General features: G+C 42.5%; 1 long non-coding RNA gene and 2 other non-coding genes across 5 annotated transcripts; 2 read left to right on the top strand and 1 right to left on the bottom strand.

The window, feature by feature from the left end:
* The first annotated feature begins 114 nt into the window (after positions 1-114).
* Positions 115-25,416, top strand: LOC127058125 (uncharacterized). Of its 3 annotated transcripts, none has more exons than XR_007776289.1 (4): positions 115-191; positions 1,827-1,947; positions 21,509-21,629; positions 25,128-25,416. It is a non-coding gene; the product is annotated as an uncharacterized LOC127058125 (long non-coding RNA). The 3 variants fall into 3 exon arrangements; XR_007776288.1 differs by lacking the exon at positions 115-191 and adding an exon at positions 915-1,038; XR_007776290.1 differs by lacking the exon at positions 115-191 and adding an exon at positions 1,575-1,673.
* On the top strand, positions 175-246 carry TRNAQ-CUG (transfer RNA glutamine (anticodon CUG)). Its single transcript has one exon. It is a non-coding gene; the product is annotated as a tRNA-Gln (tRNA).
* Positions 4,068-4,226, bottom strand: LOC127058689 (U1 spliceosomal RNA). Its single transcript, XR_007776440.1, has one exon. It is a non-coding gene; the product is annotated as a U1 spliceosomal RNA (small nuclear RNA).
* Positions 25,417-26,618: the final 1,202 nt, after the last annotated feature.

Below are 26,618 nucleotides of genomic sequence, written 5' to 3'. Positions count from 1 at the left end.
CCAGACCCCGCTGGGCGATCCCGCCGCAGGCATCTCCGGGCGGGGACAGGGAGCAGGCGCCGTGCCAGAGCAGGGGGTGCCTGGGTCGGGGCAAATGCCGGGGGGCCTGTGGCGCTGGTCGGAGCCCGCCCGCCGCAAGGATGACAGGCCGCCTGGGCACGCTGCTGCTAAGGCGGTTCCATGGTGTAATGGTTAGCACTCTGGACTCTGAATCCAGCGATCCGAGTTCAAATCTCGGTGGAACCTGTCCGTTTTTACCGCCGCAGAGCGGGAGCGTGCTTCTCCATCCTACACAGCCTTCCCAGAATCACTATTTTCAATAAAAATACGGTATTTATCCCTTTGGAATCCCTTACCCAGCCTAAGTGTTGGGGAATTATTGTTTGCATCCCAGTAATTGCTATATAGTTCTTCTATTACCTTTATTAATGTATCATTGGGGGGGAGTTAATATTCAGAAGGAGACCATGTGTGGCACCATGCAGCAGTGTTTTTACAAAGAGCAGCCTAGAGCTAGATCAGCTGGGAGACAGGCCACGTCTACACTACAGCATAAAATCGAAATTATTAAAACCAGTTTTATAAAACGATTTTACGCGTCCACACTAGGGCACATTAATTTGATGGTGTGCGTCCATGGTCCTAGGCTACCATCGATTTCCGGAGCGGTGCACTCTGGGTGCCTCAGTAAAAGAATGAGAGCAATAACTTCGATTTCCGTCCACACTAACCCTAAATCAATATAGTAATATCGATTTTAGGGTTACTCCTCTCGTTGGGGAGGAGTACAGAAATCGATTTTAAGAGCCCTTAAAATCTATTTAAAGTGCCTTGTAGTGTGGACGGGTACAGCGTTAAATCGATTTAACGCTGTTTAAATCGATTTAACGCTGTAGTGTGGACCAGGCCTCAGCCAGGCTTGCAGACCTCTCAGCAATAGCAGAATGTGGGCTGAAGCCATCCAAGTTACAAGCAAATCAAAGCTGAGTTGGGGTTTGAGTCTCTTTGCCTAGTCTAGGTCAAATCTCTCCAATATAGGTATTATTAGGGAAGTGCTCAGGGCCGGCGCTTCCATTTAGGCGACCAGGCACTAGGATTTGGGGGGACGGCATTTTGCCATCCTTGGCGGCAATTCAGCAGCGGGGGGTCCTTCCGCGTTCCCGGTCTTTGGCGGCAATTCTGCAGCGGGTCCTTCACTCACTCCACGACCTGCCGCCAAAGTGCCCCGAAGACCGGGAGCCGTGGAAGGACCCCCCCACCGCAGAATTGCCGCCAACGACCAGGAACGCGGAAGGACCCCCGCCTAGGGCATCAAAAACCCTGGCGCCGCTCCTGGAAGTGCTTGAATTGAAAATGTGCAGCCTTCACATAACTTTCTTTGGCCTTATGACTACAGAGGGACACTTTACATCAGGGTTTCTCAAATAGGGGTCGCTGCTTGTGTAGGGAAAGCCCCTGGCGGGCTGGACCTGTGTGTTTACCTGCTGCATCCGCAGGTTCGGCCGATCGCGGCTCCCACTGGCTGCGGTTCGCTGCTCCGGGCCAATGCGAGCTGCTGGAAGGGCGCGGGCTGAGGGACTTACTGGCCACCACTTCCAGCAGCTCCCGTTGGCCCAGAGCAGCGATCCGTGGCCAGTGGTAGCCGCGATAGGCCGGACCTGCGGACGGGGCAGGTAAACACACTGGCCAGGCCCGCCAGGGGCTTTCCCTACAAAAGCGGTGACCCCTGTTTGAGAAACCCTGCTTTACATGCAAGTAACTCATCACCCACAAGGTGTGAACAACATAGTATAGGAGTATTACATGATGGATTTTGTTCTCTCTAGGAATTACCAAGCATGGCACTCAGGACAACAGTCAACTGAAGGAAATGGTCTCCAGCTGTGGGAGTCTCCTGTGAGAAGTCGATGACTTGGCAGAACTGTCACATCAGCAAGGACAATGAAGGTAAGGGCATGGCTACACTTGCAGATGTAGAGCACCTGCAGTTAAACCAGCCCTCATGGCAGTGCTTTCCCTGCTGCTGTCTCTGTGTTCACACTGTCAGTTGCAAGCGCAATGGTGTGGCTACATTTGCGGCACTTGCAGTGGCATTGGTAGTGGTGCATTATGGGCAGCTAGCCCACAGAGCACCTCTTCCCATTCTGGCGCTGTGGCTTGGGGGAGGGAGGGGACCACGGGACATCCTGGGTCCTGTCCCAATGCCCTGGGATGCATCGCTTCACATCCCAGCAATTCCTGTGCTTCCGTCCACATTTGGCACCATCTTTCAGCGTTTTTTTACTGCATGCTCTGTCTTCCTTTTCTGTCTGCGGGAATGGATCCCAAACTGCTGAGGAATATGCTGATGGGTCTCACCAGCACATCACGAATTGCAGTCGAGTTACTCCTTAAGCTACAAAGTGACAGTGAGGAGTCCCACGATGATGTCAACACAGATAATACATATGACATGAGATTGCTTGTGGCATTCACGGACATGCTCACCATAGTGGAACTCTGCATTTGGACCCGGGAAACACACCTTGCCAGTGTAGACACCTTGGGAGTTAGGGCACTCAGGGCTGATCTAATGTGCTGCAACTCGCACATGTAGCAAAGGCCTAAACTAATATTCCAGACTGCGAAACAGTCCAGTATGTAGAAGGCTCATGGTGCTGGGGCTTGGAGAGGGAAGCGTGTAAGATCGAGCCTTGGATGTGTGGATCTCTGGAAACATGCTGCGTCTGCAGACAGAGTTAGAGAAATATAGATCTATTCAGGAGCAAAATGAAAGAACAGTCAGTGTGCTCCACTTCACATCACCTCAGTTCAAAGCCTGGGTAGGATTTGGATCAAGCCTGTCTCTAGTCTTAAAGATCTTTACATCTTTAGGAGGTATGTTTTTCCTGAAGAAATTAACTATTGGGGGAAGAAGTAGGCCATAAAGTTCTGTTTGGCAGAGGGAGACTGCCCAAATAAATTCAGGGAGGGTTTGAAAGACTCATTTAGCAGGAAGGAGCGAAAGAGAAAGATATTAAAGTATTAGTTTGGGCCAAATGAGAAACAGCCTTGAACGTGGAAAAACATGGCAATCCCTATGCCCTGCATGATGTGAAGCCCAGAATAAAAATCCAATACCGCAATGTCCCTCTTAGCAGGAGATCAGAAAAGACACAGGTGAGCGAAGCTACTTTGTGCACTTATCCAAACATACTGGTGGGGAAATGAGTGTTGTTTCAAGGCAGTCTGACATAAAGCAGTCATGCTTGGGTCCAGTCACTGACATGCTTATGTGATAGGGATCAAATTCATATCTATGGAAGTCAATGAGAGCTTTGCCATTGACTTCCATGGCACAAGATTGAGACCAAGATGTGAGGAGTTAAAATGATATTCATGGCCATATAATTGAACTGGAGCCTTTAAAAAATTTTTCTTTTCCACAGGATTGCTTTCAGCAGTGGAACTGATAGGTTGCTCATCTGCATAATTAAGGGGAATGTTCTCATCCCCATGTATAAAAATGTAGCCCAGTAGCATTAAGGAGAGTTCTGAATGTCAAGCACTGTTCATTGGAATAAGAAGAAACCCTTTAACATAATAATTTTAGTTGTTTAAAATACATTATGCTGTTAAAATAACACCAGTGTGCACCCTTCTGTAGCACTGAAAATAAAAGATTGAGCAGAGACATTGATTTGCAATAAAATAACAAATTACATAATAGCAGTTCAGCTATTAAAGAGGAAGGATGGTCTAGTGGTTAGGGGACTAGGTTGGCGCTCAGGAAATTTGGGTTTCATTCCTTGGTCTACCACAGCCTGGCTCTGTGACCCTGGGTAAGTCACTTAGTTTCTCTTCATATGTCCACATTGCAATAAAAACCCATAGCTCTGAGATCAGGTCAGCTGATTCAGGCTGCTGGTCTGAAAACTGCATTGTAGATGCCTGAGCACTGAGACCCTCCTGTTCCTGGGGTCACAGAGCCCAGGCTCCAGCCTGAGCCCAAACATCTACACTGCAATGTTATAGCCCATGCATGAGTCAGCTGTCCTGTGTCAACCTCAGGTCTTTTTTTTTTTTTTAAGGGGAGAGTGCAAACACAGTCCCCCCCTACCACAAATTATGCAGTTGAGTTTCCCGCATTTGGGGAAATCGCAGGGGTCAGCACACTCGCAGTGCAATGGATGAGCCACACCCTGGGAAAACCACCTTCGTGATCATGATATCTGCGGGGTAGATAACTTTCTGTGTCTCAGGGCAGAAGCTCTGACTTGTATTTTTCCAGGCGGGTGCTCCATCCTTGCCCTGCCCCCACTTTGCCCTTCCCTCGCTCTACCTCTTTGCACCCCCACTCCACCCCCTCCCCTGAGACTCCGCCCTCACTCTGCCTCTTCCCACCCCTGCTTTGCCCTCTCCCTTGAGCCCCCCGACATCCTGCTCCCTGCTCTACGGCTCCCCTTCCCCAAGTGGCTCCTGCCTGCCAAACAGCTGATTGGCAGCCAGCCCTGGGGCCACCGAGCAATTGATTGGCAGGCAGCCCCAGGGCCGGAAACACTGTGGCTAGTGGGTGCTGAGCACCCTCTGCTTTTTTACTGTGAGTGCTTGAGCCCCGGAGAACCCGCCGAGTTGGCGCCTGTTTCTCAGGGTATGTTCACACTACAAAATTATATCAATCTAAATGACTTCGTTGTATAGCCACTGCAGTAATTAAATCACTTTTTCATGTCCACACTACGCTCCTTCTCTCAGCAGTGAGTGTCCTCACCAGGAATGCTTGCACCAATTTAACAGGCAGTGTGGGGCATTGTGGGATGGCTTCTGTAAGGCAGCAGTCAATGTAAGCAACACAGTGTCTACACTGACACTATCGACCTAACTACAGCAACCTATGTCCTACACCTCTCGTGGAGGTGGAGTTGTTAAGTCAGAGTATGTCTCCACTTACTGGGGATTGATGATGTGGTGATCGATCCACCGGGATTCAATTTAGCGGGTCTAATGAAGACCCGCTATATCAACCACAGATCACTCTCCCATCGACTTCGGTACTCCACCAGAAGGAGAAGCATAAGGTAAGTTGACATGAGAGTTTCTCCTATTGACCCAGCACGGTGTAGACACCACAATAAGTCGACCTAAGGTACGTCGACTTCAGCTACGTTATACACAAAGCTGGAGTTGCGTAACTTAGGTCGACTTAACCCCATAGTGTAGACCTGCCCTTAGTGTAGTGGGCAAATTACGTCAGTGGGAGCTACATTTTAGTGTAGATGCTTACAGAGTTAGCTCGACTAAGCTGCCTTGTGTCAACCTAACTCTGTAGCATAGACCAGGGCTCAGTTCCTCTTCTGTGCAATGGGAATAATAGTGCTGCTCTACCTAACAGGGGTGTTGTGAGGATAAATACATTACACAGTGTGAAGTTCTCAGATACTATAGACATCGCAAAAGTACCTAAGATGTGAACTTGAAATTTGTCAAGCTTAGTTTCACCTTTTAAAAGACAAAAGATTGTTTTATCTTATTGGGGGGGAAAATAGTACAGATCAAATGGCTTTTTGTTACACAGCTGTAAAAAAAAAAAAAAAACAAGAAAAAGCAACACAAAAAAACTAGTTGTTTTCCTGTGCTTTTATAGAGTATATTTATCAGTTGATATTTCAGAAAAAACATTTTAATGATACTCGTTTACAAGAGTGATTTCATCCTGCACCTAACTGCAGTTATTTCTGGAGTGGCACAAGGTAATACAACATAAGAGTTTAGAACAGAAAGTAAGAATCGATACTGTATCCAACTGAAATGAGCATAATGTTCTTAATATTTCTGTATGGTTCTGACCTAATGTAAATTATAATAGAGGGCTTTTGCCAATCATGTCTTTTAAGGTGAACGTGACAGCAGATTGCCACATGCGTGAATGTTAGTAGGAGTTATCTTTAGCTAAGTCAATTTAAACTAATTAAAATAATTTGTAATCATTCTCTTCTTGGAGTAAATAAGCAAGATTAAAATATCAGAGAGTGCTGCAGATCAGCACAGAGGTGCACTGACAGAACTGTCTGGAGACAGGATTGGGATAGCAGGAAATGCTGCAGACCAAGAATGAGGAGTGTTGGCATAGCTGTGAGGGCAGCCAGGTTTGGATTATATGGAATACTTTGTGTCGGTAATGAAGTGTATTAACACTATGAATGTATATGTGCTCAGCACTGGAATAGCAGAGGATTTAGCAATTCAGGGATGAAGTTCATTGGCAAATCTGGTCTCTATGTTGCCGTTAGTTTCTCATTTGCGCGAGCATGAAATTCAGTCAAAGGAAAACACAAATTATCACCACATCATAGTTTCTCCATTCTTCCTTTAGACGCACATGTTTCTGTAGTGAGCAGAGAGACACAGCACATTCCCAAAAGCTAGAGCACAGACAAAACATGAGAGTCACATAGGTCCTGAATGTTTTATGTGCAGGAGAAAAGGAGACCAGGTCGCACTTTATAACTGTGCATTTATGGCCATGTTTTGGAAATTCATAGACCAGCTTCCAAAACAAGCCCAGAAATATGCTGCAACAGCACCATTAATGTATGCATGTAGGTATCAGTGTTACAGCTTTGAGCTAGGCCGTGCACGTCCGTGACTTGTAAATGAGACCTGCAAGGAGCACAGATCGACAAGGCACCATTGATGGGTTACGGATATATAGTCAAAAACAGATAGGCATCTACCCCTAACTTCTAGGGTGAAATCCTGGTCCCACTAAATTAAATGATAGTTTTTCCACTTCAGTGGTGCTATGATTTCACCCTGCAGATTGGTCTCTACCTGGGATTTGAAGGAAACAAAATGAAGGTTGGCAACTGTCCAGCACTACCATTGCTGGGTTGCAGGTTTTCTGGCAGATGCCTGAACTTGGCCCTACATTTCCAGTATATGTGTTGCAAATTCCATCAAACAATGAGCAGTTCAGAGAATGATTTGGATCAGCAACTGACAATAATTCAAAATTGTCCTTGAATGGCTGATGACCCAAATTCCCACTTTCCCAATCAAAGGGACAACCGGCTTTCCCTGTTCACAGGCAAGAGTGACAAAAGCAAAGCAACACAACCTACACTATTCATTCAGAGGAGAAATATTTCCTAGGGGGGAAATCCAGTCAATACTTTCCAATTTCCTAACAAGCAATGAGTCATTACAATGATGCAGAGATAATTCACTCAGCTTTCCAATCAAGCCTCTAAATTATAGAAGAGAAGAGTCACTTTAGGCCTCACCAGTTTCAGTTTCACATAATGTCACTCAGAAAAAGAACTTCTGAATATAAAATCTGTCCGCTTAAATAACAAACTTCCTTTTTAAACAGACCTGACTAGATTAAAGGGACTATGGTGTACAAGGAGTTCCACTCTCCCTGGCACTGGTGAATGTAATAGAAATGCAAGCGGTCGATAGCTTAGCTAACTGAATTACAACTCTAAACTCTATACTTTCTAGTTCTACAGCTCATATGAAAAGAGGTGGGCCCTGTCCAGGTCATTTCCTGTAAATCAGCCTTCCTCTCCCCAAACTGCAGTGTTTGAATAACGTGGGACCCAGATCTTAAATTACCCTAGATATGTTTTCAAAACTAACCCTAGTTTTGCTACTCTTTACGTATCTGCATATCTCTGCTGGAGAAAGAGAAGGGAGTAGGTCTAGAAAGAGTCAGCAGTTCTCTGGGACCAGTGTTAAAGTAGATCAGTGTTGAAGTAAACGGGAAGGAAAAGAAGCTTTCTCCATTCTGTGGGGAACAGGAATTTAATGCACATGACCAGATGACTCAGTGCTTGATGAGGTGAATCTGTCATGATGTGAAATCATCTATTCCCTGTCTCCATTCTGGATTCCACAAACAAACTTCCCTGGCCTGTTGCCTCCACAGACACATTTTGAAAGAGAGCACTGGCTGCTCCGTGATTGCATATTGGTCAAGAAGTAATTTCTGAAGTTTGTGCTTCAGCTCCACACCTTTGCGTACCACTTGTTATTGTCTACAAATAGCCAAATTCTGCTCTCAGTTACACCTGTTTCACTTCACTGACATCTAGGTAGATTATCTGAGTATAAATACAATCCACAGGGCAAGTACAGCAAGGGCAGCACCAGAACAAGCTTCTCTATCCTGCCCACCGAAAAACCTTCATTTTAATCTGAAGGGACTGGCTCTAGGGGATTGAGAAAGCAGTTTAAACTCCACGGCCAATTCAATCCCTGCTCTTGCTGCTGAGACGGCCAACGAGGTCTTCAGAATGGGAAGAGACTATCTAGGAAGGAGTATGGCAGAAAGAGATCTAGGGGTCATAGTGGACCACAAGCTTAATATGAGTCAACAGTGTGATACTGTTGCAAAAAAAGCGAATGTGATTCTGGGATGCATTAACAGGTGTGTTGTAAACAAGACACGAGAAGTCATTCTTCCGCTTTACTCTGCGCTGGTCAGGCCTCAGCTGGAGTATTGTGTCCAGTTCTGGGCACCGCATTTCAAGAAAGATGTGGAGAAATTGGAGAGGGTCCAGAGAAGAGCAACAAGAATGATTAAAGGTCTTGAGAACATGACCTATGAAGGAAGGCTGAAGGAATTGGGTTTGTTTAGTTTGGAAAAGAGAAGACTGAGAGGGGACATGATAGCAGTTTTCAGGTATCTAAAAGGATGTCATCAGGAGGAGGGAGAAAACTTGTTCACCTTAGCCTCCAAGGATAGAACAAGAAGCAATGGGCTTAAACTGCAGCAAGGGAGATTTAGGTTGGACGTTAGGAAAAAGTTCCTAACTGTCAGGGTAGTTAAACACTGGAATAGATTGCCTAGGGAAGTTGTGGAATCTCCATCTCTGGAGATATTTAAGAGTAGGTTAGATAAATGTCTATTAGGGATGGTCTAGACAGTATTTAGTCCTGCCATGAGGGCAGGGGACTGGACTCGATGACCTCTCGAGGTCCCTTCCAGTCCTGGAGTCTATCAGTCTATAAGGTTGGCAATTAGTGCCCAGCACGGTGCTATTCCTTGCTACGTAAGTTCCTGTCTGCCAAGAACTAGACTGAGACTATCAAACTCATCACATTTAGATCATTGAACAGTCATCAGCTGGGACCACTGTCCACTGCTGCCAGACAATGTTGGTTTTGCTTGGGTGAAGAGCTCTCTAGCATGATTCCAGTCCTCTGATACAGCCAGTTCCCCATAATGCTTTTTTTAAAGACAGTGAAATAAAAGTAATAGTATTTGAATACAGTCTAGTAATAATAGTAGCTGCCTCTTAAGGTAAATTGGAAGCTGTATCTAGATTCATTTAGTAAACTGAGATCCTGATTTTACTATGCTTCCTTTACAAACATATTCATGGTTTATTATGCCAGGAAAATGACAACGTGCTGATAATAATCCTTCTTGAAGATATTCCTTAGAAATCCACTAGGTGTCCTACCCTTTTCAAATAATTTTAAGATGCAGGGAGGTTTCACTAGTATCTGAGTTTGAGCCTCATTTTTCTCTTTAGCAGAAATTAAGCCTGGACTTTCAGTGGTGAAGAAAGCCACAGATCTGCTTTCTGCACCTTGCTGAGGTATTCAGGCAAGAAACTTGGCTCATTCTGGTGAATATCCACAAGAGCTTTCCACAAAGACCTGTGCAAGGATGGAGGTTTCTTTAAAGAATCTTCCTCCTTCCCTAGAGAATGCAAAACTTAGATTCACCAGAGCCAAACGTTTGCCTTACTGCACCTTGGGAAGCTATTTATAGGAGATTTAAAGTGAGCCCTGTGCTGACCTGGAGGCAGAGATGATACATTCTTAATTGCAGAAGCTCTTCAAATAGTGCAGTTTTGACATTCCTGGACAAGGTTCCAGCCCCTTGCACTTGAACACAATGCACGGACTGGGGCTCTGGCATACCAGCACTCACACCTATCTGCTAAGGCTGTCACTGTACCCACTCAGAAGGTGTTCTGTCAGTTCCAGTACAGTCCAGTACAGCCTCAAATATCTGGTAAGAGACAGGCTGCAGAAGAGCAAACAGTGGCTTCTCTTGTCCATGAGACCCTCTTATTTGCCTTGAGTACCAGCTTGGGATTCCAGACTTTCTTAGTGGATTCATACTTGTAGATGTATGAGAGCGTTTTACTAGCATTCCAGTCTCTTTCATGGTTCAGTTATCTACCCAAGATGAGTATGTGCAACTCCTCAATGAGGGATGATTGCAAAGTTGCTTCTTTGGCATTTCTCTCACTGAAGCACAAATCACACTCTGCAGAAATGCTACAGTGTTGCATCCCTCCACTGAGCAAACTTTGTTGGCACTAAGACTACATTCTGGGCCAGATTGGCCTCTCATTTACACCAGTTTTATATAGTGTAAGTCATTTGAATGTAATGGAGTGACTCCTGATTTACACCAGATAAGGGAGTAGTGAATCAGGCCCATATTCCAGAAAATGCCGGAGACAGGTTCATTATCAGACAATGAGTTTAGCACCTTCTCATTACTATGTTTAGGAAGCTTGCTGGCCAGAAATATCCTTATAGCTATTAACTATACAAATAGGCACCAGGCAGTGTGTCTACAACAGCTTATGGCATTAGCTATAAGGGGAATGGGGCTGGATTCTGACAATAGCCTTGTATCCTTCGGCCATCAGCATTCTCTGCTGCCAGATACTTTGCCACAGAGGCAATGCCTTGCATATTTCCCACACTGCATGTTTCACTAGTGAGTGTCTTTCTTGCCCTCCCTGTTAAGTGCCTGATGAGTGTTTCCCTAGCACACTGCGAGGGAAATGGGCCTAATCTTTCAACTGTGTGTTTGTGATTCATAGATAGCTGTTCTAGTGCTGTCCATATGTGATGCACAGCTTGCCCTGGAAAGGAACACTTTCAGGAATCAAAAATGGTCCAGCACCTGTATTAGCTGTCATACATAACAAATACCTCAGGCCCTGCCATGAGTCAGTACATTATGTGTGGCAGCCATCTGGTCCTGCATCTTTAGAAGCAAACTGGAATACTGGGGATGCCTCATTGGTAAAAGCTCAAACAGTTGAAGTGAGGAAGACGAAAAAGATCTGTTGACATTCTACTCAAGATTCTCCCTCTAGGGGACTGGTTTCATGACTCATTTTATCCTTCCTGCTACTCTAGAGAGTTACAGTCAGGCAGACTGTGCTGTCAGGTCTGTCAGTGTGAACACCTTTGGGATGCTAAAAATGGGTTTCATGTGCTTGGACAAACCCAGTGGGATAAGAGTTTTCTCATTAATCAGCTGTGTCATAGCAAGCTGTGCAAGATGTTCACTTTAGAGTGTATTCCAGGGGTAGGCAACCTATGGCATGGCATGCAGGCTGAAGGTGGCACGCAAGCTGATTTTCAGTGGCACTCACGCTGCCCAGGTCTTGGCCACCGGCCCAGGGGGCTCTGCATTTTAACTTAATTTTAATGGAAGCTTCTTAAACATTTTAAAAACCTTATTTACTTTACATACAACAATTGTTTAGTTCTATATTATAGACTTATGAGAAAGAGACCTTCTAAAAACCTTAAAATGTATTACTGGCAGGTGAAAACTTAAATTAGAGTGAATAAATGAAGACTCGGCACACCACTTCTGAAAGGTTGCCAACCCCTGTTATAGACTTATAGAAAGAGACCTTCTAAAAACATTAAAATGTATTACTGCCACGAGTAGAGTGAATAAATGAAGACTCGGCACACCACTTCTGAAAGGTTGCTGACCCCTAGTGTATTCCATAAAACATTGTTTGATCTAGAATTCTGATTTGTCCTAAGTTGCACTATTAATCTACCTGCCTGACTAGTCATTAGTATCTGCTCACAACCTTGCAGAACCAGCCTCTATGGTTTTGACAGAGTGAAAAAAAGGTCACATCTAGTTTATTTAGATGGTCCCAGCTCTAGAGGATCCAGGAATGCAGAAAAATCCTAGGCTGCAAAAGGAGATTTACCAGAAGATGCATCAGTGAGTGCAGCCCAAATAGAGGGAGGTAGGGTCTGGTACTGCTAAGATTTGGTGAAGGTTTCTTGTGCATCTAGGACTAGATCCTGAGCTGCTGGAAATAGTTATAGTTTGATCGTGGAGTTACACCACTTTACAGTAGCTCAGTGGCTGGTTTCTAATGTCCACAAAGCATAAGAGAAGCAGGTATACAGAATGTGCCTATGTTTTGGAGTCTGCACAGTGAAAGTACGCTCCTGAGGCAGGTGCAAGTTTGTTTCCCCAGACACCGAATTAATAGAACAGAGAAAAACAAGTTATGGGTTTGTTGTTCCATGATGGCAGTTCTAATGAAAGATCATTTCAGAGTTTGGCCTGTTTCCAAGATGGTTAGATACAATACTCAGATTAATCCAGACCAGCCTTCCTGGTGCTACGCTCCCTAAGAATAAATCTGAAAAAGTCAATTTGCTGTGAAATCAAAGAAGTAATAGAATGTTATGCTTATGCAAATAATACAACACTTCCAACTTAATATAGTTTAGCTTCGTTCACAGCACTCTCCACACCAGACCAGTATGAGCAGATATGAGTCACTGATAAAAGAATAAAAGCTTTTATTTATTATTCACCAATCTCCAGGGTTTAAAACCACTTAAAGTTAGTGCATTTTCCCATATACATTATTTAAAATGTAATAGTTCAACATAGGTACAGCTAGAGTAGGCAATATACACTGCCAAAGTATCTACTGTGTTGTATTTCCTTAGAGCCTCTTATGATGTCTCTGTTCCACATAAACTTCTGGTTCTAGACATAGGAGGGTGCTTTGTATTTAAGGATGATGTGGCAGGCATTAAGTTTCTTGCTTTGATCAGTGTGTCTCAGCCTTTGTGATCTCACTAGTAATGGCACTTGATAGAATTCAGTTTGAGTGTTAGGGTACGTCCACACTACCCACTGGATCGGCAGGTAGCGATCAATCTATTGGGGATCCATTTATCGCATCTTGTTTAGATGCAATAAATTGATCCCTGCATGTGCTCCCTGTCGACTCCGGAACTCCACCAGGGTGAGAGGCAGAAGCAGAGTTGGTGGGGAGCCGCGGCAGTCGATCCCATGCCGTGAGGACACGAGGTAAGTCGATCTAAGATACGTCAACTTAAGCTACACTATTCTTGTAGCTGAAGTTGCTTATCTTAGAATGGTTCTCCCCCTCCCCCCCGCAGTGTAGGCCAGGCCTTAGTAGGTAAAATTACTATGTCTGTTTTCCAAACTAAGGTCCTGTTTTTCTGAAAATATTTGAAGGCATCTTTCTCTTTAATTTATTTTCAAATAAAATGGTATCCACTGATAGGTTAAGAACACAACACACAAAGAACACGGTAAGACTCCAAAATATAACACTATGGACTTTCATGGCCAAATTCTGTTCTCACTTATACATGTGCAAATCTCCTTTAACCTCACTGGTGTAACAGCAGAATCTAACTCTCTGAGCTTTGACATGCATTTCCAGTTCGCTAGTGTCAGGTCCAAAGCGTCTACCATATATGGATAAATACAATTTCAACATAACTGTTGCAATTTCCTTGGGAAAGTTACAATCTCAAAGGAAGCATATGAAAACGTAAGTGTTTACTGTACACGAACCTCAGTCCTGTAACAAGTATGTGACAATTGCTGTTGGTTAAATGCAAACAAAATTATAGGATCAAATTTTCCACTAGTTTAGCTGCTTCACTGACTGCTAGAGAGTTTTCCCCATTAACACCAGTAGAGAATTTGGCCCATATGTTTAAATTTATTTTTAAAATTTGTGTTGTTCCCTGATCTTTTAGAGAGAAACGGGGAGAGATAGCTCAGTGGTTTGAGCATTGGCCTGCTAAATCCAGGGTTGTGAGCTCAGTCCTTGAGGGAGCCTTTTGGGGAACTGGGGTAAAAATCTGGGGATTGGTCCTGCTTTGAGCAGGGGGTTGGACTAGATGACCTTCTGAGGTTCCTTCCAATCCTATGATTCTATGAATTGCTCAATCCTGCCGTAAGTGAAAAATAGATGTAGTATGCATTCCTGGTGCATCTGTGTTGTGCAGGGGAGGGTGTAGGTCTGTCCTGTTCACTAAGAATTGATTGATATTTGTACATATTTAACTACTTTTTCCTTAGCTGTAAGTGCTACATAGTTGTAGCTGGAAAGGTTTACCTTAGCAGTGATATTTGATTGCAGGTAGGTAGGTCTCCATAGGCCCCGGTTCAGGAAAGCACATAAGGATGTGGTTTCCTAAGCAGAGTTATAGTTGTTATTCTGTAAACGGGGAATATATTTTTGATCTTCTTTAAAAAACAAACAAACAAAAAACAGGCATGTTAATTTCAGCACCAAGGGAAAACACCAAATTTAAAAAACATCAGTGTTTGAAAAATGAAAAATGACAAAATCTGCAGAAAAATTCTCCCCCCGCCCCCTTTTTCCCCCTTCCCCAACCTTCTAATGAGTATTGATAATGGAGAGAAAAAATACTACATTGAAAACAGCTAACAACTTATATGGCAGTGACCTTTTAGAAAAGACTTTACATATTATTTTTAAGTCACAATTTTGCACATATGCTGTTCAACAGCTGCTAGTATTAAAGTCCAAGCAAGGGGTATCAGGAATGCAGGATCTGAAGGTTTTCAGCAGTTGCTGAAGGCAAAATCTCCTGAAATTGTAACAGATGTTGCTTACTTCCTGTATACTTATCAACCACTGTAAAAATATTTCTTCCTTTTTAGTTGTTATGTTGAGCATAACTATGGAGATTTGACACAGTCTATGCAACACTGACACATTGAGTGATTACTATACATTTGGTTTTGAATAGTCAACCAAAGTATTGTTTTTCCTAGAATCTCCCTGGACACTTTGAGGAAGTTCATTAGTCACTGGACTTGAAATCTAATGACAATCAAATGACAGTACAGGAAATAAGTCAAATGTTACGTTACTACTATATTCAGTAAAGATGGGTTTAAATATCACAGATTTACTGTTGCTTACTGCACCTACAATGCAATCCTTTTAACTGAAGACCTGATAAGTAACTAACATGCCCATTTCATTTGGACAATTGCCAGAGCAGAGTCAGTGTAATGCAACTTCATGATAGTGAACAATTGGTAAATGGCATGGCCAGTCTGTTTAAATGGTGTTAATTGCAAGCCTGAGTTAAATGATGTAAACTAGCATTTGCTTGCATAGATTTCCTGCTGTGCAACCCATTATTAACTTCAGCCTGCTTGCCTGCACTTTTATGGTCACCAAATGTGTTAGTTTGGTCTTAATGTGTTAATTCTTTGTATATTGCTTCTCGCGTGCTGAAATAAACAGCAATATATCCCAGCCCAATGTACTAGAAAAGAGCATCCATTTAACCAAATCAATTGAAAAATAAATTTAGTTACACCAGCACTAGCCCCTAATGTAGATGCACTTAAACTGGTTTAATACTTGCTTATGTTGCTTTAGTTTCCATTCATAAATTACAAGTTTAATTTAAATTGATATAAGCAAGGATTAACCAAGTGCATCTATATTAGGGGCTTGTATCAGTTTACCTAGACTGATTTTTAAACTGACTTAGTAAAACCAAGGCATGTTCCTAGCATGCTGATAATCAGGACAACCACTTCACAGACACTTTTCTTTTTCCCCCTCTCGAAAGTATGTGCCATAACTTTCTGCTGCTGTGTTTTTTGCTTTGAGATTTTAAAACTTAAGTTCAAAGATAGTTTTGAAGTGGTTCCTCTGGCTCTGTAGACAGAGGTTGATGTTGGAGATCAAAAATAACATCTTGTATCTGGCATGACTGTCTGGTAGACATGATTATACACTGCCCATGGAAAATGAGAGGTTACAGAGCAACAGCTGCTCCATAGGTGTTTATAGTGTTACACATGATGTTGTCAGGAGAAAGGGCACAATTCGTTTCATTTTTGCAACCTTCCTAGCAACTGGGGCATTGGACTGAAGCCTTGAAGAAGCGTTCTTGCATTGACTGGCATTGTAGGTATATAGACATCTATTTATGAAATTATTATTATATTTCATTTCTATAGAACTATAAAGCTACATGGCACTTTACAAACATGGGACCAAATCCTGCAAAATGATACCAGTAGTTCTTACTACCTTGAAGCTAATGGGATTGTTCATGGTAGAAAGCCTGGGAATAGGTGCTTACATGTTTGAGAATCTGGGCCTACGAGCATGTTGGCTCAGATCTATAGATAACCCACATTCATTGCCCTGAAGAGACAAGATAAGCATGTACAAGACAAGACACAAGACAAGCATTGAGAAGAGGGAGGTTGTGGAGATTAGTGATGAGGAGAAGAAGAGATGGGGGACCGTTTGAAGAGGAAGGATTTGCAGGGGAGTGAGGACACTTGCTGGATGTGGACAAGGAGACTGTTCCAGACATAATGGAAAGCACCATAAAAGGTGGGAAAAGCGGGAAGCTTAGGAAGAGCTGTATAGTAGATAGGGCAAAATTCTGGTGAGGAATTGGAGCTTGAATGTGATGTGAATGTTCTCTGTCCATTAGGAGTAAAGGAGTGCCTGCACTGCCATCAACACATCCATCCCACTTGCAGCTCTGCATTAACACAGGGACTATAATCAAATTTCATGCTTCAGAGCTTCAACTGGTCACCTGTATGGGTCACGAAGGATTTTGTCCCCAAATATACAATTGTCCAGCTGTATTCAGTGTTTTTGTCTGCCTTTCTCTAAAGCATTAGGGATTGACCAGAGCTGGAGATGAGAAACCAGATGACGTAAAGCAATGCTCGGAGGTGATAGAATCATGTTTCTAGATGCCCGGCTGTTGTGTCTTGCTCACATGCTCAGAATCAAACTGATGTCCAGATTTGTGGTCGGGAAGGAAGTTTTCCCCTGGTCAGATTGGCAGGGATCTTGGAGGTTTGTCACCTTCCTCTGATCCATGGGGCATGGATCGCCTGCTGGGATCATCTGGGTATATCCCACCTAATCAATTTCTGGTCATTGCAGAGGTCTTGGGCATTGGTGGTACCTTGGTCTTTCCTGTTCTCTGTCTGAGGCACACAATAGTCTAGTCTCCTGAGAACTAAAATGATTTAGTCTAACTAAAGTGTTTGGACTCAGTATAGGGGTATCTGGGAGAAAATGAATGGCCCGTGATATATAGGATGTCAGACTAGATCGGGGTCGGCAATCTTGCAAAAGTGGTGTGCTGAGTCTTCATTTATTCACTCTAATTTAAGGTTTTGCATGCCAGTAATATATTTTAATGTTTTTAGAAGGTCTCTTTCTATAAGTTTATAATATATAACTGAACTGTTGTTGTATGTAAAGTAAGTAAGGTTTTTAAAATGTTTAAGAAGCTTCCTTTAAAATTAAATTAAAATGCAGAGCCCTCTGGACCTGTGGCCAGGACCCAGGCAGTGTGAGTGTCACTGAAAATCAGCTCGTGTGCCGCCTTTGGCACACGTGCCATAGGTTGCCTACCCCTGGACTAGATGATCTAATGGTCTCATCTGGCCTTAAACTCCAAGAAATCTGAAATCTATGAAAGGGAGCATATGGAAGAGTTTAAAGAGGCAAGTGACACCATCAGATTATTGAGAGAGGAAGACTTTACTAGATGCCTTATAGACAAACTGGGTGGGATAAGAGGTGATGTGGCCAGTTAGAACATTATGGTAATCAAGGAAGAAGGTGACTAGCACAATGTCAAGGGTTCAACGGAGGCATTGGGCACAAGGAGGAAAGAGTAGATTTGGGAGACATTAAAGAGGGTGACTGGTAGTTATGTCACCCTTTGCCTGGAGAATGCTCAGTGCAGCAGCAATATTGAATGTTAGTAACTGGGCCAGCTTTCACACAATGGTGCGAGAAGGGGAGATTCAACTTTGTACTCAGCACAAGGCCAGATGTATCACAAATAACTGGAGTCCAAGTTGTGCCTAAATGAAACAGAGACTTTCAGGAGCTTACTTATAGTAGAGTTGCCGAGCTCCAAGATTTGGCTTAATAGGGACATTTATTAATAACTAGATAGTCATGTACATTTTAATTTTTATTGGTTATAAGGAGTGACATATGCTACAGTATAATGCATGCAAGTAGCCCTCGTCTTCTGCTGTGGTTAGAGTCCTTGCTTTAGTGAATGAATGATACAGCTAACTCATATGGGGCTCAATCCTGCAAGGTGCTAAGCACTCTAGTCCCAAAACCCGCAAAGCCCTTACGCACTTCCTTAACTTTAAGCATGTGAGTAGTCTCATTGACTCAAGTGTTTTGCTGGATCAAGACCAGCGTGCTCAGCGCCATGCATGGTAGAACCTTGGTTTGCACAAGAACAGTCCTGTAGGAGTCACTGAAATCTAGTTTATTTAGATTGGGAGTATGTCTAATGGTTAGAGCAGTGGACTCCTAACTCCTATTCTGTTCTTCTGGGGTTGTTCTTTCACTGACTTCATTCGACTTTTTCAAGACCTGTGTTACCACCCTGTAACACAGTGTTACCCATTTGTGAAATGGAGATAACATTATCCATTTTGCACACATGGGCGTCCTAAGGATTCAAGGCATGCTATAAGTGCAAAGTAATGTTAGTATGAATGATAATGATAATGAATATCTGTACGTAACTGATATTTTAAACTAGATATTAATACTTAGACTGGACAAACCATTAGTAAATGTACAATAGGGCATGGTCTTGCACTGTCTGAGAGACAAACTAGATGGTCTAAGAGGGCTTCATTTTACCAAAAAGGATGTAGGTTTAATAATTAATTCTATTTTAAATGGGCTTTACTCTGCATGCTTCAAATTTTGGAAAAGCCGCCATTCCCTGTCCCCATTGTTAGTGTTTTAGCAGCTGTTTTCCATTGTTTTCTCAGTAAGAAAAATACATATCACTAACAGGAACTATCAGCAGCATGAAACAAGCTGACTTGCCAAGAACATTTCCCCCACTATTGTTATTTATAGTAAAAAAAATTTTGTACTGCAAGTCAGACTGTGATTCAAGGAATTTGCCAGATTTCAGGGCAACTTTGTGCCACAAATGGATGGATGTGTTTCACACACAAGCCACAGTTTTCCATTAATCTTCACCCAGATAGAAGTATAGTTTATATAGCTCCTTCAATGTACAAGGTATCCCAAAATGCTACATGGTCCTGATTCACAAAAGCATCTCTATTCAGAACACTTGCATACATGCCCAAGTGCTTCCTGAATCAGGGGGCATAATAATACTCAGCAGTTATTTCAGCCAATTTTACATGTTTGAGGAAGTGTACAAGCATTCACTAATCAATCCATAACACCCCTGTCTGTCTGTGCTATTACACGGTGCTCAGAACTGTGGTATCTGAGTGCCTCCCAAAATTAAGAAGTGTACACATCTTCTCTCAGTGCTTCATTTGTAATGAAAGAGATGCCAGGGATCAAGCAATTAGTTGCCAGGGATCAAGCATTTTTTTTTTTTACATTCATAACTGATACAGCAAGCCCAGCAGTGCTGGAGCTATGAACTGCCAGAGGTACCAGAGCTCAGCCCTGGCACAAATTAAGTACTGCCCTTCTACAGTTAGCAGAAACTGGATTTTGAGGATACATTGGTTGGGTTTTTGTAGGGATGAGATGGCGGGGAAGTTATCATGTTATTTTGGTTGGATAAGTGGGTTGCATTTTATTCTGAAGAGGCATTTTCTTGGAAATCATCCATGACAATTAGTCAGAAGAGGCACCCAGTGTTTTCTCGCCATACAAAATAATTGTTATGCTCAGTGATGTCATTTGGATGGAGTGCTCTTTGTGTTTCCAATGAGGTGTCCTGTTCAAGCTTGTTTGGAAGAAAATAAAAGGCTTTTTATCTGTGTGAACAGTTATAAACAGAGGTCTCACATCAAAACCCAGCAACAAATCTCCTGGTTGTATCTTAATAGCTCTCAGTCTGATTTTCAGGTGTCCTGAGTTTATAATTGTCAGGTTATACACCCCAGATATGTACAGCAACGAGGTGCTTTATGCTAGTTTTACATCTCACTTTTTCCCATGACTGCCAAGATGTTAGCCTATTATTCATAAACAGGTGATTGTAAATTAATAATGAAACTTCTATAGTGGCTTTCTTCTGCAGATTTCAACATGTTCTACAAACACTAATTAATTAAGCCTCATAAAATCTCTAAGAAGTAGGTAAGTGACACATATAGTTCAGTTAACCCACTGTGATATATAGTAGTCTCTGGAATGCAGCAGCTATTTAAAAATGTTATTAAAGATAATGTTAAAAATTATATAATACATAGGTTGGGAAAAGAATGTCTGTACATCTGGGTATAGTGCTTAGATTATCCACAAATATAAAGTTAGTTTTTAAAAGTCATATGATACACACAGTGCATAAACAGCAATAACCCACATTTAGGTGAATAGATTTAACAATACAATTTAGATATTAGAATCCAAATACTCAGATACATCACTAATGAAAAGTTGTACAGAGATTTGGTTGTGGAAAGCAAAATATAGCGAGTGGCGATTGTCCCTCAATAATTGAGAATTAGGTAGGTTGTCCATTTAGAAAATACTATCCATGAGGAAAGTATCTCAGTCTAACACTGCACAAAAGTTTAGGATGGAAAATGACCAATGGAAATTGCATGGAAAGTTTAGATATAGACTGTAATTATATGGACTGGGATCTGGCCATGATTCTGGAGTGAAGACTCATTCTTCCAAGAAGTAAAAGCATGAGATCTTTAGTGAGCAAAGGTGCTCATAACCCTTGTTTTGTATCTCCTCTAAAGGATGGTATCTCCAGCATGATGGGCACCTCCTAGCAATGTTCTGAGCAGGAGATTCTCTGCTGACTCAGAGGAAAGAATGCCACTTGATGAATCACCTACACGCCTTCCCAGAGCACACAGTTCTGAACCGTTTTCCACCTCAATACTGACTTGGCCTTTCTTGTATGAGTTGACAGGAGCACAGCAAAGATGGTGTGGATGTAGGCTGCTATTACATATGCTTCATTCTCGTGGAAGGTCTTCCCCTATCACTTGACATTGAAGGGGCCATTCCATTAATATGGTCCAGCTGTAGGTATTTATAGGCCAACAGCAATAAGAAGTGAAGATGTAAGGCATCCAGTTTGCTCAGTTTCACATTATCCCAATGTCCTAATCATAGCCACAAAACCAAGCACAATGGCAAAACTGGCCCCTTTTTCCCTCCCGTTGGTGCAGACATCCTGCCAGTGTATTTGGACCTCCTGATATTTGCATGGAGAATGTTGCAAAGCTGGAGTAGCTTGCAAATAGTTCTAACATTAGTGGAGAATAATTTCCTGGCGCTCACTCTGAAGGTCTGAGGAAATAAACCCTCACTGTACAATGAAACAAGAATGAATTTTTATCAGACTCTTGTTTATAGAAAAGACAGAGAGAAATTTAGGTCACTTCTTTAGAGATGTTTTTCTTGTTGTTTGTGTTTCCCAGTCCTTCTGCATGTCTGCGTCTGTGGCCTCCTTTACTGGCTGAAGTCCTGCATCAGTACTCCATAGAAAGCCTTGCCAAGGCAGTCTGCTCAAGAGGGGACACGTCTGCTCATTTTACTCAAGTAAGCACAACCACTGAGTTCAATGACTGTAGGGCCAAACCCTGAAAAAATAAATGGTGGAGCAGGCCTTCTGTTCTCCAGTGAGGGCATGGTCCTCCTCTCCTGGCTTTGTGCAGAAATGGCTCCGACACCTCCACTTTATTACCACTGCTGTGTACCTTATTTGTGTTATAGCAGCCACCACCCTTTTACAGTCCAATGCAACAAGGCTGTTTACAGTGACATATAATTATTATCCCCTTTTACCAGAGAGGAGAAATCTCTTCATGCAAAGATCTCTCCTGACTAGCTACTTGCTCCCTACTCTCCTGTGTTCACCCTTCCTGTGTTCCTTTTCTACTCATCTAGTTAATAGGTTAATTATCTCCTTAGGTCCCCCTAACTCAGGCTGATCTAGGCCCTCTTGGGATGCAAGGGGTCGGGGGGTGGGACTACACCTCTATCTCGACATAATGCTGTCCTTGGGAGCCAAAAAATCTTACCGTGTTACGGGTGAAACTGTGTTATATTGAACTTGCTTTGATCCACTGGAGTGCATAGCCCCCCCCCCTCCCCCGGAGCACTGCTTTACCGCATTATATCCAAATTTGTGTTATATCGGGTGGCGTTATATCAAGGCAGTGGTGTAATTGAATGTACAGTGACCAGAATGCTGGTTCAGCTGCTGGTTCTCATTATTCTAGCACACATCCCTATGCAGTAGGGCAGATGTCATCCTTGCTCATTTGGGGCAATATTCTGCACTGTTACCTTTATGCAAATTTCACTGCAATCAGGGGCAAGAGAGGTTTAACTGAAGGCAGAAATTTGTGCTTTTGTGAATCAACTGGTTCATGTCATAAATGGTCTTAACCATACGGACATGATCCAAAGCCCATTGAAATCAATGGGAGACTTTCCACTGACTTCAGTGGCTTTTGGATCAGGCCCTGTGTTTGATTAATTTCTTCACATTTGTAGCTGCTGCAGCACTTTCCATATCTGGAGAAGTGTTTGAAATATTTTTTTTTGCATGCACAATAGTCTATAGCCTCTTTTATAATTTATAGGCAGTGAGTGTCCCTGCAGTTTAAAAGCCTTTCAGAAACACTGCATTGAGAGCAACCAAGGGAAGGATGATTGCACCAGTCTACTGCCACGTCATAACATTTAAATACTCTATTTTGTACCCCCTGCTAAAGTTTAATCATTCCAACCAGGGAAAGTCAAAAGGGATCAATGCCAAATTTTCCAACAGGCTTATTTTTTAAAAATTCCTCATGAAATTGCTGCCCAACTTTCAGTATGAATATAGTTTGCCAAAACCTCCATTTCAGTGCATAACCCTCAAGATGTAGATACATTATTGTATTGCAAGTGGATTACTGGTGAGAATAAGGTAATTTATCATCTGAAATGCAGAGTCTGGTTTTGTCAGTTATAAGTTTTATAATTATCCATTAGCATTATCTTTACAGTTATTTTTTCCAAAGTTATGGATATGTCACACCTTTTAAAAAGATGTTCTGTCAGGCATTTTTTGTTTATTTCTTTCAACATATTGAAGTCTGATTCTGCTTTCACATCAATGTATATCAGAAATATATACACCAGAACCAATTGAGTTCCACAGGAGTAAAACCAATGTGAGTGTCACCAGAATAAGGTCCCACAGTTCCAGGTTAAAAAAAATGAAGTAATCATACCAGTGAAAAAACAATTTCTATAGGGAAGTAATAGTAGTAATAATAATGTGCCTTCTTAGCACCTTTTAAACCCATAAAAAAGATGAAGGAGTTAAGCCTCACAACATTGGGATAAAGATTTTTAAAGCAGGGTACTGGGACTCATGAATTCTTGGTTGTATTCTTGGCTCTTCCACTGACCATCTGCCACTTAGCCTGTGTCTAGCTTCAGTTTACCCATGTATAAAATTCACTTAAAATAAAATCCATGCTCTAAAAAGGACTTTAAACCACAAGTTAGAAATTTTGGTTTGCAGCATGGACAAGAAACGGTTCTGTGGCTGCTGGCTCATAGAAATTCCCTGGCTGCCTCGTTGAGAAGGCTAAATATGACTGATGAGGCTCCACCCAGTATTTCAGACTCTGAAATGCTGAGGCTGTGGAATCATAGAATCGTAGGACTGGAAGGGACCCCGAGAGGTCATCTAGACTACTCCCCTGGACTCATGGCAGGACTAAGTATTACAGTCCCACTTTAGGCACTCATGGTGCCAGCCCACTTATAGTATGTGGCAATTGTTCCCAATTTACTTACTACGCACAGTAAGAACGTAATCCAAAACTCACTGGAATAAGTGGGACGGTACCTAATGACTCAATTAACTTTGAATCAGATTTCATGTAGGGGCAAGATCTGTCTAGAGGAAATTCCAGGAGTTTTCCCTAGAGTTCTCTAAAGTTCTGTTGAAGGGAAGGGCTTTGCACAACTGACTAACAAATCACTTCTGTGTAATGAGCCTGCAAGAACAGTGTACAATAAATATGTCTCTGCCAGTACAGTAACTCTACTCCCTGGTTCTGATTATCGTTGTTACAAATAGAGTATTACACTCATTGTCTTCACACATGGCATTACACAAGGCTTTGTAGAGAAAGTAGATGACAAGCCAAACAGAAAAGTTTTTAAGGCTAGTTTTAAAGTGGGAGAGATGGTTTGATGGCTCAGAGGAAGGGAGAATGTTCTGAGTACCTGGGACTGTATGAGTAAAAGACTAAATCGTTGTAGCAAAGAGTTTGGGGCAGACCTGTGGGTACCCTGACTGGCCAAGAAGTGAGAGTGTCAGGTGGGTCAAAGTCAGAGAGCAGGTTGGAGTTGAGTCGGGTGATCAGTGTACATTGTATTTGTTTGCTACCTAGCACAATGGGATCCTGCTCTATGCAGCAGGGGCTCCATGGTGTATAAGAACAAAAGAATGGCTATATTAGGTCAAACTAAAGGTCCATCTAGCCCAGTATTCTGTCTTCCACAGTGGCCAGTGCCAGGTGCCCAGAGGGAATGAACAGAGCAGATAATCATCAAGTGATCCATCCCCTGTTGCCCATTTCTAACTTCTGGAAAACACAAGCTACGGACACCATTGTATTCCATGACAACAAAATTAGCCATAGATGCTTCCCTTTGCTAAATAATTGTCTTCAGAATCTCAGCTTTCATTACAAATATAAATTTCTGCTCCTAGTGATAGAGTGGTGTGGAGACACCCTCAAAAAGGTGATCCAGATGTGAATCAATGCAGAGATGGTCTGCATGAATGCAGAGAGCCTGAAACAATAGCTCTGAGAGGTGTGAAATGCTCCATTAATCCCAATCAGGTGCTAACTGAAACCTGAAAATGACACTAAATTGAAAACTCAGCATGTGCATATAGCATAAAATATTCTGAATGTATTATCAAAATAAGTAACATAGGTAATTGCATAGATTGCGTTATTCATGTTCATATTTAATTAAATAAAAATTTCTATTATTAAAATATATCTTAATCCACTACAGAATTTTGAAGAATTTTCACCAGAGCACTGCACAGTCTGAGGACGTTGCTGCAGAAAGGTCATCTGGTTTGCAGCAAACTACAAGAGGCTTTGGATATAGATGTCTTGTTTATCCCATTGGCCCAGATCTTCAGAGGCATGTAGGCTCCTAACTTCCATTGACTCCATGCCTGGATTATTGTATCTAGAAGAGGCCCTAAAAGGTCTTTGTGGTGAGGCTGTGCAGGTAGCTGATGTTTTGTATTCCTTGCTCAAAACAAGGATTTATTAAAATTTTTAGCATTGAACAATCTCGTTGCCTGTTCTTTTATACTTTTAATGTAACAACCTGATGTGGGCTGTTAAGACTGCAAAAGGTTCTCTGGCTGCATGTTCACGTGTATTGAAGATAGCTGACACCTGATTAGATGCTGATTGGTTTCATATAGCAGGTGAGTTCAGAAGCCACAATAAACACTTCTGGGGCTAGAGATACGCTTATTAGATCTCTTACAAGAAAGAAGCAGCTGTCTACACGTGGGCTTATGTCATAAACAGATAGCTAAGGGTTAATGTCTCTTTCACCTGGAAAGAAGTAATCTGAAACACCTGACCAGAGGACCAATCAGGAAACCAGACTTTTTTGGGTCTGGGTGGAGGGAAGTTTGTGTGTGAGTCCTTTGTTCTTGGTCTTGTGCCTATCTCCCTCTCGGCTATGGGAAGGATTTCTCTATTTCCTGCTTTCTAATCTTCTGTTTCCCAGTTGTAAGTACAAAAGATCAGATAGTGATTTATATGTTTTTTTGTATTTTACATGTGTGTAGTTGCTGGAGTGCTTTGAATTGTATTCTTTTTGAATAAGGCTGTTTATTCATATTTCTTTTAGGCAATTGACCCTGTATTTGTCACCTTAATACAGAGAGACCAATTTTTATGTATTTTTCTTTCTTTTTACATAAAGCTTTCTTTTTAAGACCTGTTGGAGTTTTTCTTTAGTGGGGAACTCCAGGGAATTGAGTCTGTGCTCACCAGGGAATTGGTGGAAGGAAGTCAGGGGGAAATCTGTGTGTGTTAGATTTACTAGCCTGACTTTGCATTCCCTCTGGGTGAGGGGGGAAGAGAGATTAACTCTTGGTACTTCTGTTTTCCAAGGCTGGAAACGGGGAGGGTGGAATCCCTCTGTTTAGATTCACGGAGCTTGCTTCTGTGTGTCTTTCCAGGAACACCTGGAGGGGGGAAGGGAAAAGGTTTATTTCCCTTTGTTGTGAGACTCAAGGGATTTGGGTCTTGGGGTCCCAGGGAAGGTTTTTGGGGGGACCAGAGTGCCCCAAAACACTCTAATTTTTTGGGTGGTGGCAGCTTTACCAGGTCCAAGCTGGTAACTAAGCTTGGAGGTTTTCATGCTAACCCCCATATTTTGGACGCTAAGGTCCAAATCTGGGACTAGGTTATGATAGCTTAGAAATAGGAATCAGGGAAATGATCAATAAGTCATATTTTAAATTTTATCATG

This window comes from Gopherus flavomarginatus, chromosome 9, assembly GCF_025201925.1.
Source record: "Gopherus flavomarginatus isolate rGopFla2 chromosome 9, rGopFla2.mat.asm, whole genome shotgun sequence".
Lineage (NCBI taxonomy): Eukaryota > Metazoa > Chordata > Testudines > Testudinidae > Gopherus > Gopherus flavomarginatus.
Note: the sequence above shows the minus strand (reverse complement) of the source record. Positions and strands in the feature narration are given on the sequence as shown.